This window comes from Nannospalax galili, unplaced genomic scaffold, assembly GCF_000622305.1.
Source record: "Nannospalax galili isolate Female #2095 unplaced genomic scaffold, S.galili_v1.0 scaffold781, whole genome shotgun sequence".
Classification (NCBI taxonomy): domain Eukaryota; kingdom Metazoa; phylum Chordata; class Mammalia; order Rodentia; family Spalacidae; genus Nannospalax; species Nannospalax galili.
The window spans coordinates 2,630,678-2,645,094 of record NW_008346898.1 but is presented as its reverse complement, the minus strand read 5'-3'; the positions used below and the strand labels follow the sequence as shown (position 1 = coordinate 2,645,094).

The following is a 14,417-nucleotide window of genomic DNA, read 5'->3' as shown; positions in this document are numbered from 1 at the left end:
GACTGTGACCAGTGATAGTCATGTATATAGAGATTAGAAATGCATGTGAAAACGTCTCAATGTCAATAGGCTTGGAATGAATTTTTCTGTATGAAATTGTGTGTTTTGACAACGAAGTGGAGATCTTTTTTAAACGTTGGAACCTCATTTAATTTTATGTCTTATAGAGTTTATAATGAGTAAAAGATTATATAAGGGTAATAATTCATCTGTAAACATAGAAATGTACAGCCAATTTTGAAAGAGATGTACCCTAGCTCAGAAAAATGTTATTGAATAGGTTAATGCTGTTGTAATGAAATGCTTCTTTTAATTTAAAAAAAAAAGAAGAAGAAGAAGAAAAAGCTGGGTGTGGTGGCGCACATCTTTAATCCCAGCACTTGGGAGGCAGAGGCAGGTGGATCTCTGTGAGTTTGAGGCCAGCCTGTTCTACGTAGTGAGTTCCAGGAGACCCTGTCTCAAAAACCAACAAAAAAAAAAAAAAAAAAAGGAGGAGGAGGAGGAGGAGGAGGAGGAGGAGGCATGAACTTGGAAGGAAAACATAGTAGGGGCAGTCTGGGAGGAGTCGAAGGCAGAGAGTGGGGTGGGTGTGATCAAAATATATTGTATACAGGGCCTGAGAGAGGTGGCTCAGTGGTTAAGAGCACTTGTTGCTGTTGCAGAGACTGGGTTCAGTTGCCAGCATCCACATGCTGGCTAACAACAGTCATTAACTCCAGTTCCAGATCCAACACCCTCTTCTGGCCTCTGTGGACACCACACACACACACACACACACACACACACACACACACCCACACACACACACACACCCACACACACACACACACCCACACACACACACACACCCACACACACACACACACCCACACACACACACACACCCACACACACACACACACCCACACACACACACACACCCACACACACACACACACACACACACACACACACACACGCCTGCTCTTACATATACAGATAAAATAAGTACATCTTTAAAATATATCTATATTGTATACATATATGAAATTCTCAAATAAGAAGTATTATTTAAAGTCAGGGCTGGAGAGATGGCTCAGTGGTTAAGTGTGCTCACTGCTCTTCCAAAGGACTCAAGTTCCTTTCCCAGCATTCACATCAGATGGCACACAACTTCTCATAACTCCAGCTCCAGGGGACCTGACATCTCTGGCCTCCACAGACACCTGCACTCATGTGCACATACCCTGCCCCACAGGCACACATACATGTACATAATTAAGAATAACTTAAGAGATGCTGAAACAAGCATTAAAAATATGATATATTTTAGTGGTTTTAATTTTATACATTAAATAAATAAATTTAAGAACTATAACAGTACTGAATATGTAACTGTATCAAACTTGTTGGGATTCCCTAAACAGAGTGCCAACTATTTCTATAGCCTGTACCTTATATTAGATAGTATAAGTAGAGTTAAAGTATACAGAAGGATGTCCACAGGTCACATGCAAATGCCATGTCATCTTGTACAAGGGTCTAAGCATCCGTGGATTTGGATACCTGTGACTGATCCTCTGGAAATAGAACAGCAGAGTCTTGGTACATGAAACTCATGCAAATATGCAGATGTTGAAGTAATTCCATCATCCCTGATGGTCTGCATCTAATAGGTTGGGTCCCACTGTTACAGAGGATTATGGGCTTTGTAGTACACAGGGCAAACATAACCTCCTACCTGTGTTTTCCCTTCATGAGGGTTTTTCTTGTTTCTTTGCATCCAATGGGAGAGAAGAAAACTTTCTTTAGTTTAGGGAAGTTGCAATATATACTTCTTAAAAGGAGGATGTGATAGGTACCAAAATGATTTAGGTGTGGGGAAACAGAGATTTTAGAACATAGATATTGTTTTTCAGATTTGCAATAATTTTGTGAGTCAAGCACTATTATAATCTAAGTTTCGTAGGTAAGGAAACTGAGGCACAAAGAGGATAAGTCAACTTGTCCCGGGTCACATAGCTACTTAAGGATGGAGCTGAGATCCAGTCCAGGTCTGCTTGATGTTAACGTACAGTCTTTTTCATACTGCCAGGCTGCATTGCTCCAAAAAGATGAAGCATTTCCCTGTTCTTAAAGATCTTCAGATTATTACTAACAAAGAGAACGTTCTAGCCAGTCATTCAAATTGTCAGATAACAAAATAAATCAGTGTCCCTGAAGAAAATTAGATTGGAATCTCTGCTCTGACATTTCTACTTGAGTGCCTTTAGCAAGTTTGTTATTTTATTTGTGAAATGGTAATAATGCCAAAGCTCAGCATGGCACACTCGTGATCCCAGCACTCAGAAATCTCAGGCAGGAGGATCATGAATTAGAGACCACCATGGGCTACATACTGAGAATCAGTATAGCTTGGGCTTTACACAATGAGACTCTGTCTCAAAAATCCAAAACCAAAACAAAACAAGGCAATCTCCCCAGTTGTTCTGAAGATTATTATTCATCAATTTATTTAAAATCATTTACAGAAGAACTGCTTTGTGACATGCTGCATTTGGGGGGTTAACAGAACAGACAAAACCCCTCCCTCCCAAGGTCCTAGAAACAATGACACTTTGGCTCCCTTCCTCCCTCCCTTCCTTTCCCCTTCCTCTTCCTCTTTCTTGAGAAAGGCTCTCTCTGCAGCCCAGATGGCCTGGAACTCACTATGTAGACCAGGCTGGCCTCAAAGTCACAGAGATCCACCTGCCTCTGCCTCCCAACCTCTGGGATTTAAGGCATGCACTACCAAGTCCAGCTGAGTGTGGTTTTAACACCATTCTCCAATGAAAGGACTCAAAGCTCCTTTGGTGACATTTAGGATTTAGACAGAGACTAGATAACATGAGCCTGGACCATCTCATACAGTAAAAAAGCATCCAGATGACAAAACACCAGGGTATATCACTGGCATGTAGGAAGCCACCTGGAAGAGCTCATGGTAGCCAATGCAGGAATGATCTGAGTGACAAGAAAAAGGCTGCTAGTCGATTATAAACTAGGATATAAACTAAATCTCCAAAAGTCCAGACTAATATAAAATTGATTAGATAATTAATTCAATAAGGTTATTATGTAAATCACCATACAAAATATTCCTAAACCACATATGTAGGCACCCCACAGCAGGAACTGTGGGCTCTTATATCAGTTTTCTAGGGCTGCTGTGATGAAAGCCCACAGATTCAGGATTAGAGTAAACAACAGAGTTCTGAGTCTAGAAACTCAAAACCAAAGTGTTGGGTGGGTTCGTGTCTTGAGTTCTCTCTAAGCAAGCACTGTGCTAACTGAACTACAGCCCAGCATCCTCAGTTTCTTCTTGTAAAGATTACTGGAGAGATGGCTCAGTAGTGGTTAAGAGTATTGGCTGTTCTTGCAGAGGACCCGGGTTCAATTCCCAGCACCCACACTGTGACTAACAACCATCTGTAACTCCAGTTCCAGGGGATCCAACACCCTCTTCTGATCTCTGTGGGCACTTCATGACATGGGTGTACTTATACACATGCAGGCAATACATTCATACACATAAAAATAATAAATAAAATTTTAAAACGGTTACCAGCTGTATTGGATTAGGACTCAACCTACAGGCCTTAATTTAACTTGATTACTTCTTTTAAGACTTTATCTTAATATGGACACATTCCAAGACCCTGGGCTGTATGGTTTCAATTGCCGTGCTTAAAGTCTCACTTCCAAAGACTAGGCTACAAAAGACAGATGTAGGGACATTTAACTTTTTACAAGTTGAGCGTTCCTCATCTGAAGTGTTTGGGACCAGAAGCAGTTCAGATTTTGGAGTTTTACATGTATTTGAATATTTACTTAGACTTCACACAGGTTGAGTATCCTTAATCCCCAAATTAAAAATCCAAAGTGCTCCAAAATTCAAAACCTTTTATCCAGGTGTGATGGCTCACATCTATATATCCATCACTTAAGAGGCTGAGGCAGGAAGATTGTCATGAGGCAGCCTGGCTTGAATAGTGAGCTCCAGGCTAGCCTGGGCTATAGTATGAAACCCTGTCCAAACCCTACCTCACTAGGGGCTCTAATGAATAAGAAGAGAGCTTTTCCTCTGTTCTTCATTACAGATATCCACAACTCCTGACTATGAGCAAAACATCAGGGAAGCCCCTAGTGAGGGACGGTCTTCAAAGTACCTGGTCAGTGCTCCTCAAAACCATCATCAAAAGCAAAGAAAGTCTGGAAGCCATACCACACCACAGGTGACTAAGGACATACAACGAGTAAAGATCAAGTAGGATCAGTGGATGCTGAGGGAGGGAGGATCAGTTTTCTCCAGGGATGAGCTCCCTGGTAGGTTTCTAATCCCAAGTCGTCAGCCCTAAACACATGTACACACAAGCAACACTAAATGATCTCAGTGCATTATATGTGTGTGTGCATACATATATGTGTATGTATATATAACAATAATAACCAAAGAAAAGGATGGCAATTTGAGAGGGAGTGGGGGTAGCCTTGGAAGGACTGGAGCGGGGAGCAGGAGGGCTAGAAATGGCATAGATACCACACTTAGGTATGAAATTCTCAAAAAAGGAAAAATATTTAAAAAACAAAAATAAAGTAGGATTCTGGGTGTGACCTTGAAACAGAAAAAGGACCTTTTAGAGTTTGAATCGTGTGTGTATGTATGTGTATGTGTGTGTTGTGTGTGTGTGTGTGTGTGTGTGTGTGAACATGGGGAGGGGCTATGCTCCCCTGTGAAAGTACATGTGGAGGCCATTGCTTGATATTGATGTCTTATTCAATTTCTCTTGACCTTATTTTTTGAGACAGGGTCACTCCCTGAATATAGAACTCACCATTTCAGCCAGGCTAGCTGGCCAGCAAGCCTCCTGGGATCCACCTGATGTCCCCCCAGTCACCACCACCACTAGTATAGTTACAGATGCATGCTGCCACGCCCAGCTTTTATGTGGGTTTGAGGGGATCTGAACTCAGGTCTTCATGCTTGTACAGCAAATGCTTTACCCACTGAGCTGTCTCACCCAGCCCCAGAGTTTGGATCTTAATATCCTCCAAAAGATTAAAGATTTGATCCTCAGCCTGACCATTGATGGAAAGTGGTGGAAACCATTCAGAGGTTGGGGTCTACTGGAAGTTTTAGGTGTTTGAGGGGATGGCTTTAAAGGACCATGGGACACTGGTCACTTTATGTCTCTCTTTTGCTTCCTTCTGCAGTGAGATGAGTGACTTGTTCCATGATGCACTCCTGCTGTGGCATACTGCCACACCATAGGACTGGAAGAAAGGGGCCAACTAGCCATGGACTGAAACTTGCAAACCTGTGAGCCAAAATAAACCTTTCTCTCTATAGATTATGTCAGATATTTTGTTATAGTAATAGAAACCTGGCTAACACAAGGATTTTTGGAAAAATAAATGAAATCTGAAAAGCCCCAGTTTAATTTATAGTACTATACTAATTTTTTTTTTCTTTTAGCCATGACAAATGTACATGTTATGGTCTGGATGTATCCCTCAAGTCCATGGGTTGGCAACCTGATTCCCCCATGTAGTAATGCTGAGAGATTGGGTCAAGTGAGAGGTCTTTAGGTCATGGGTGGCCTCCATGAATGGGTCAATGTCATTATCTAGGGAGTGGGTTAACTACCACCGGACTATAAAGCCAGTCTGCCCCCACTGCTGTATTTCCCTAGTTTGTACTCTCTTGTCTTTCTGCTTTTCACCCTGAGGAAACACAAATAGATGCTGTTGCCACATTTTTAGGCTTTCCTTCTTCAGAATCATGAGCTCTTAGGGCTGGGAATGTCGTTCAGTGGAAAGGCACTTGCCTCACATATACATGGCCCTGGGTTCAGTCACCAGGATCACAAATGGACTTTTTCCCTTTATAAAGTACATAGTCTGTCATAATCTGTTATAGCAAGAAAAAACAAGTCTATTACTACCATAGTAGTGTAAGAAGTTAACAGTATGGGAAACTGCATGTGGGGTGCATGGAAATACACTTACCTTTGCAATCCTTTTATTTATTTCAATAGGGTCTTACTGTCAAGTTCGGGTGGGTAACCCAAGTGTAATGACAATAGCCAATAGTTTTTTAAAAATTTATTATGTATGAGTGTATTGCCTGCATGTGTGTAAGTGTACCTGTGTCATGCAATTCCCATGGAGGTCAGAGGAGAACGTTGAATTCCCCTGGAACTGGACTTATAGATGTTGTTAGCCACCATGTGGGTGCTGGGAATTGAACTTGGGTCCTCTGCAAGAGCAGTCAGTGCTCTTAACCTCTGAGCCATCTTTCCAGCCCATTTGCACCTGTTTTATAGCTCCAAGATTCTTCTAAAATTAAAAAAAAAAGAAAGCAAAACTATATGAAGGGGTTAGAGAGATGGCTCAGCAGTTAAGAACACTGGCTGCTCTTGCAAAGGTTCGAAGTCCAATTCCAAGGGCCCACATGTCAGCTCACAACTGTCTGTAACTGCAGTTCCAGGGATCTTACACCCTCTTCTGGCCTTGGTGGGCACTGTATGCACATGGTACACATATACATGCAGGCAAATGCTTATATGCATAAAATTAGAATAAAAAATATTTGGAGGAGGATTTCTGTGAGATTGAGGTCAGCTTGGTTTACATAGCAAGTTCTAGGCCAGGTGGGGCTACAGGGAGACTCTGTGTAAAACAAAAATAAAACCAAAAAATAATCCCCAAAAAATGTGTTAAAATTGTACTCTCATGCATTTATATTCTGGAATGTGGGAAGGGACAGCCAGTGATAAACAAATTTATATAACTTATATGGAGGGCTAGAAAGAAATCAATACCTTTGATTTGATGTAGTTATGCATAGGGCAGTCTTATTTTCTCATTTCTTTTTTTTTTTTTTTTTTTTTTTTTTTTTTTGAGACAGTGTCTTCCTGTAGCCCCAGCTAGCCTGGAACTCACTATAGAGACCAGGCTGGCTTCGATCTCACAGAGATCCACCTGCCTCTGCCTCCTGAGTGCTGGGATTAAAGATGTGTACCACCACGCACAGCTCTCTGGATCTTCTCAGAGGATGATTTTCAAATAGATTGTGTTATAAAGTACACATAAAGGAACGGAAAGAGAAACAATACTAAAGCTTGCTGGATTGCAAGAAGAAACACAATGAAAATATTTGCAACAGACAACTCACAAAACAAGCTGCCATTGAGCAGTGTGTCTAAGACCGTGTGCATCACTAGAAATCTCCTAAGAAGTAAGCTTTCAAAGAGCTCAAGACTCCGTGAATTTTATTTTAGCAATGTTGAGGGAATCTTGTGGAATGCAGGTTGGGCATCAGCAGCCACAGAATAAAGCTGCAAACAAGATTATGCTCTAACATATTTACAGATGGGGAAAATGAGGCTCAGGGTGCTGGAAGGGGCTGGGAGGAAGATAGCTCATTAAAGCACTTGCTATGCAAGCATGAAGTCCTAAGTAACCCATGTAAAAAAACTAGCAATGTTGAGGGAATCTTGTGGAATGCAGGTTGGGCATCAGCAGCCACAGAATAAAGCTGCAAACAAGATTATGCTCTAACATATTTACAGATGGGGAAAATGAGGCTCAGGGTGCTGGAAGGGGCTGGGAGGAAGATAGCTCATTAAAGCACTTGCTATGCAAGCATGAAGTCCTAAGTAACCCATGTAAAAAAACTCATGTAAAAAAAAAAAAAAACCGTATATGATGGTGGCCACTTACAATCCCAGTGCTGGAAAGGCAGAAGTGAGCCTAGGCCAGCCAGTCGGCCTAGACAAATTGTTGAGTTTCAGACCTGAGAGACCCTATCTAAAAGCACAAGGTGGATGGTGTTCTGAGGAATGACACCCAGGATTGACCTCTGGCCTCTACATGTATGTGCACACACAAGCACTTCCTCTACCCAAGAAGCTTGCCCCAGATCATGGAACTTAAGTATGACTTCTACTTGACTCCTTCATGTTCTCTTTCAACATTGAGGACCGAGACTCTCTGCACCTTATACTACCCTAATATCCCAACACACACACACACACACACACACACACACACACACACACACACACACCACTCTCATAGCCCAAATCCAGCACATGCCAAAGAACCCAAAGCCTCCATTGATGTGGTCCCACAGGAAGCCCATGTTGAAAGCAGACACACACAGAGCAGCTGCTGGTGACTCACAACTTCTAACCCTCCTTCTAACCAGTTGCATAAACTTTTCCAGTGTATTGAAGTCTTGGAGAAACAGGGCTTCCTGGGAGGATATCAAGGAAAGTGTTCTAGGAGCCAACCGGCAAGCCCAACTCAGGGAGCCCTCGGCCCCTTTTTGAGGTTTCTCTCTCTCTTTTTTTCCCCTCAGCAATTCCTTTCAAAAAATCTTTCCCTCACCATTGACCTTGTTAGAGTTGCTAGTTCTTTTCCCCTTACACTGTGGCACTTCTGTAAATGTTTTTGTTCTTTGTTCCACTTCCTGCGCTCTTTGAGCTTGGCTGTGATGTCTGTTCACTGAGGCCTTTCTGATCCAATTGCCCCTTGCCTGCACATCCTCTCCCCAGGTATCAAAAACGAGGGCAGCCAGGCCTGGAGGGCCCCTCATTAGACAGAGGCGGCACCGCTCACCCACCAGTCACAAGCAGAGAGGGCAGAGCCAACTCCACGAATGACCAGTATTGAAAAGAAAGCTCCAGGAGTGAGCGAGAGACACAGACTGGCAGAGTCAGAAGAAGGTTAAAAATAAAGAAAAGAGGGAAAAAAGACCACCAAAAAAAAAAAATCTGCTTTTTGACTGCCTGAGCAGCTCCCTTTTTAGGACCTGTGGCTTTCCAAAAAAAAAAAAAGTCCTGTGAAGAACAGAACATTTCATGCTGCAAAACCTTCCATCTGAAAGCAACACACCTTGGGTACATCAGGCATCCATCTGCTCCCAGAGCTGCTGGCTGTACTCTACTCTCTGCTCTGTAGATGGGAGAGGTCTTTTATCTCAGCAAACTTGCCACGGTGATCAGAGAATGTTGGTGGTCAGCTCCAGCAGGGCTGCAGTCCAGGAACTTTGCTTGGGATCCAGATGAGTCAGCCTCCTTGGAGAGAGGAAGAGGAGGGAGAGGAATTCTGAAGGGCTGGCAAGAGGGTAGAGGGTGTGCATGCAAGATGTGGGCAGCAATGCACGGATCTGCAGGGGTGCTGACTTCCCACTGAGCTCAGGGGCCTGTCTGCTACAAAGAGCTGTGTTTATTCAGAGTAGCACGAGTGGTGCTGGCCCTGGGCATCAGAAGACCTGGCTTGGAGCCCCACTGACCCAGTGTGACCTTGAATAAGCTTCTGCACTTTATTTCATTTTCCGTGAAATGGAGACAATGCCCTGCTTTCATTTAGCACTGGATGTGTGTTTTCGTGAGCATCTATTATGTGACAGCAGCTGGAAAGAAGATCTCAGGATGACAAGATGCCTGCCTTAAAGGGCATCCACCATCGTTAGGGAGATGGACAAATTGCTGAAATCCTGTGTGATGAGTACAAGAGCGATGTTTACATAGGGTGAAGAAACAGCAGGAGGAAAGCAGTGATTATTTCTTTCTAGGAAGATGGTTAATGCTGCTTTTAAGTCCTGAAAGCTTATTTATAGAGTTTGATAGGTGGGGGGGGGGGCACCGGGATGACACCTCAGAAGCAGGGGATGTAGTCATTGTATAGGCACGGGAGACCAACTGTATTGTGTTATAGAAAGGGAACATAGGGTTCAAGGTGTGTGCACATGTATGTATACATGTGCGCATGGTCATGCATATGTGCATGCATACATGCATACATGTATACATGTGTGACATGTGATATAGAACAAGGGCAAATGCAATACTTGCTTAGGGTCCAAACTTTAAGTATCAAAATCTTCACTGATCAAGTTAAATAAAAATTCCATGCAAGATTTAAAAGCCTCCAAAGTAAAATAAAATATCCATGATGGAAAAAAATCTACCCTTCAGTTTTAACTAGAGGCAGGATTGGACCATGTGCCATGAGTCACCTCAGTTGCCTCTCTCTCCCCGGGCTCTGTCAGATCCTCCCACCTCTCATCCAATTCAAACATGATGGTTCCATGACTGTGTCGATTTTGCAGTAAGCATCCAGTGTAATGAGGATCATTCTCCCCTTCAAAAGCACCTTCCTCCAGTCTGTGGGGCGGAAGGTAGTACAGCAGGCTGCTAGCTGTGATGCTGGCTGTGATGCATCTCCAAGAAGGATGGAGCTTGTCCAGGGCGCTGCTATCATGGTACCCTGAAAGGAAGACTGATTCTGGGGCAGAACCCAATTCCTTTGGCTGCTTTAATTCTCCCCAGCACACATTTGTCAGCATCATGGGCTATTGTGTGTATCACTGACATTTCTGGATGTATAAAGATAAATAGAAATTAACGTAAGAAAAAATGTTCCAAACTGAATACCAAGTATGAGTGTTTCCAGAATGGAAGGGAAGAGAGGAAGAGAAGGCAGGACAAAGCTTCCCTGCTAGGCCTCCTACCTTGAAGTCTTCTCCTTTCCTCCCTGCTGCAGACTGAGTCACTCCTCGTCCACCCTATCCACAGTGCTATTCTAGTTTCGAAGTGTTTTTGCCACCTGCTGGTACAGTGCATGGGACGCGGTAATCCCTGAAACTACCTAACATCTGAATTACCATCTGGAATAACACCTTGGGGCTCTTCAGCAGGCCAGCGCAGGAGGGTAGCTTTGCACTAGGACAGAATACAGGTGCCTTCCACAGATCTCATAGAGCCAGGAGAGATGACAAACATTGCCTAAAACAAACATAGCTAACAAAGATGTTGCTGGTCCCTAATGAGTGACAAAAGGAGAGCAATCTTTATTTGCTTGTCTTTGCTTATCCTCTTACATGTTTACTGGATGTAAGAAATGGAACTGGTAGGATTGGGACGATAGCTCAGTGTAGAAAAAATGCTGGCTGCACAAACATAAGGACCTGAGTTCACGCGCCAGCATCTCGAGGTGGAGACAGGAAGATCCCTGAGGTCTGCTGGCCAGCCAGTCTAGCGAAATGGGTGTGTGACTTACAAGACACTCAGTATTGACACTGACCTCTACATGCATGGTGGGGGGACCTGAAAATCAGTGTTCTTCATAGCTTAAAAAAAAATTTAGTTAGTTGAAGAGGTGTAATAGGTAGAAAGGTTTAGGTAGGGAGAGGTGGCAGGGGAGTTGGGGAGATGAGTGTGTGTGAGTGTGTGAGATGGGGGAAGAGTAACCAAATAAAGGGAGTGTAAAGAAAACATTTGGAAAGTAACCTTTGCTCACTTTCAGGATAGTGGCTTCACTGTTGGGGAAGGGTAACCAACTACCCTCTGAATGGATTCAAGATCCACTCCACAGAGAATAGAGAACACCAATGTGTCAGACGGTAAACCTGGCTAACAGTCCAGGCAAGTCTGGGGAGGTAGAAGGCCAGGCAGGGAGCATATTTCTTAGGGTTAACTAAGCTGACATAGCAGCAAACCTCGTGTTAAATATGCATGCTTGGCCTCATAGCAGCTCCAGCCTCAATTAGAGAAGTCTCTTCTTACAAAGAACAGTGGTGAATGCAGGCTCATGACTTCCCAAGGTGCAGAGAATACCCAGTGATTGGGCCCAGCCCTAGTTACTTGTACCACCCCCTCTACAGCTCAGGGAACATTGCGGAAGAGGGCTTGGGAAGTATGTAAAAGCTAGAAGGTAGGTCAAAGAGGGCAGTGGAAGGTGAGAGTGGTCCCTGTGCGAGGCATACATATGTGACATTGCACAGATGGCAGTGCAAAAATTAAATTAAAATTAAAATAGAAGAGAATCAGTGTTCTAAGTAATAAACAGGAAAGAAAAAAAGAAAACTTCTCAGAGTAGAAAGTAGTAAGAAATAAAAATCATAAAATAATGGAATGGGAAACAAACATATAGATATCCAATCAACAGAAGCTGATTCTTTGTGTGTGGTGTGTGTGTGTGTGTGTGTGTGTGTGTGTGTGTGTGTGTTTGAGACAGGGTCTCTGTCCTAGTTTGCTTCTCCATTGCTGTGACAAAACACTCTGACCAATAACAACTTGGGGAGGAAAGGGTTTATTTGGCTTATATCTCCCAGGTCACAGTTCATCAGGGAGCCCAAGGTAGGAACTCAGGGCCATAATCTGGAGGCAGGAGCTGGAACACAGGCCATGGAGGAATGCTGCTTACTGACTTGTTCCCCTGGCTCCTACTCAGCCTGCTTTCTTACATAACACAGGTTCACCTGCCCAGGGGTGGCACCACCCACAGTGGGCTGGGCCCTCCCATGTCACTCAATAACCCCACAGACATGGCCACAGGCCAGTCCAATGGAGGTAATTCCCCTATTGAGGTTCCCTCAATTCAGGTGTGTCAAGTTGACACTAAAGCTATCCAGCACAGTCTCCCTGTAGCCCCAGCTGACCTGGAACTCTCTATGTAAACCAGGCTGGCCTTGAACTCACAGAGATCTGCCTGCCTCTGCCTCCCTAGTGTTGGGATTAATGGCATGCACCACCATGCGTGGCTGTAAAAGCTGATTCTTTAAATAACATAATTCCCTCATACAAATAAGCAAGTAAAAAAGAGACAAAAGATGAAAATAACTACTACTAGAACCAAATTTAAAAGGAGATACCTAAAACTCAAAGGCATTAAAATAATAACAGAAGAAGATATAATACATACATTTAGCCAGGAATGCCAGAATCCCAGCACTCAGCAGACCGAGGGGGCTCAATCACAGTTCAAAGCCAAACTAAATTTTTGAGATAGATAAATAACTTATACTAACTAATTTAAATGTAATGGACATTTTAGAAACTTCAGTTTACCAAAACTGATGCTTTAAGAATTAATCCATTTTTTAAAAAAGTTACTCTTTGATTACAAAGTTTTCTGAAAGACCCAGATGGCTTCACCAGTAAATTATTTCAAACACTCTAATAAACTCTTTTACATAAACTCTTCCAAAAAATACAAAAAACAGAATGCATTTTAACTCAATTTATAAGGACAGCATAACCTGACACAAAGACCCAGCAACGTGTTTATAAAAATGGAAAATTACAAGCAGCCATATCACATGGCTGAAGATACAAATTCTATATTTGTTATCTTTAAGTTTTTTATTTATTTTTATTTTACATGTATGCTTGTATTGCCTGCATGTAGGTAAGTGCACCCATGTCGTGCAATGCCCTTGGAGAACAGAAGAGGCCATTGGATCCCCTGGAACTGGAGTTACAGACAGTTGTTAGCTGCCGTGTGGGTACTGGGATTCAAACCCAGGTCTTCTGCAAGAACAGTCAGTGTTCTTAACTGCTGAGCCATCTCTCCAGCCCCAGAAATCTTTAAATTTTTTAATTTAATGTGCAAGTGTATATCTATGATGGGGCATGTTCACATGTGAGTGCAGGTGCCTGAGGAGGCCAGGAGAGGGTGTCAGATTCTCTGGAGCTGGAGTTACAGGCAGCTGTGAGCCACTAGATGTGGGTGCTAGGAATTGAACTCAGGTCCTCTGCAAGAGCAGCAAGTGCTCTTAACTGCTGAGGCATCTCTTCAGCTCCAAAACACAAAATCCAAACACAAGATTTTGAAACCACATCCTGAGATAGAATTAAAAAGAAAAAAGAAAAATAATAATATATTACAACCAACTTGAATTTTTCTGGTAATACAAGGACTGTGTAACACCAGCAAGCTAACCAATATAATTCAGCACACTAGCAAATGAGCCAAGTAAAACACACTATTGTTTCAACTTGAACAAAAATTACTTTATAAAATCTTATAACTACTTATTAAAAAGTAGAAGCCTGCATTAATTAGGAATGGAGCCATGAGTGTGCATTATAATCACTTCTATTTAGCATTATGCCAAAGAACCGAGCCAAATGCAATAAGACAAGCTATTATTATTATTATAAAAATTATTATTCACAAACAATATAATTGTGCACAAAGAAAATCTCAAGGAATTACTGTAAGCTGAAAAATAATAAAAGAAACTAGAAAATTATTTGAGTAATACTTCAACATATAAAATTAATTATATTTCTATAAACCAACAGCAAACAATTAGAAAATGAAAATTTGGGGGGCTGAGGAGATAGCTCAAGGTATAAATCACTTGCCACTCAAGCATAAGGACGTGAGTTTGACTCCAGAGACCCACATAGAAACCTGGGTGTGGTGGTGCATACCTGTAACTTTAGTACTCCTGCAGGGAAGTGGGAGACTGAAGCAGGGGAATCATTTAGAAACTCATGGGCTAGTTAGCTTGAAGTACAGTACACAGCAAAACGAGAGAGTCTAAGTCAGGACATAAAAGGAGAAACGCTTCTGAAAGTTGTACTGTGATCTCCAGGCAG

At 42.6% G+C, this 14,417-nt stretch overlaps 1 long non-coding RNA gene across 1 annotated transcript in view; it reads right to left on the bottom strand.

The window, feature by feature from the left end:
• Positions 1-9,029, bottom strand: part of LOC115072060 — a 22,719-nt gene extending 13,690 nt beyond the window's left edge. The window contains exon 1 of the long non-coding RNA XR_003851119.1: positions 8,920-9,029. This is a non-coding gene — a long non-coding RNA (uncharacterized LOC115072060). The remainder of the gene's footprint in view (positions 1-8,919) is intronic.
• Between the last annotated feature and the right edge of the window lie 5,388 nt (positions 9,030-14,417).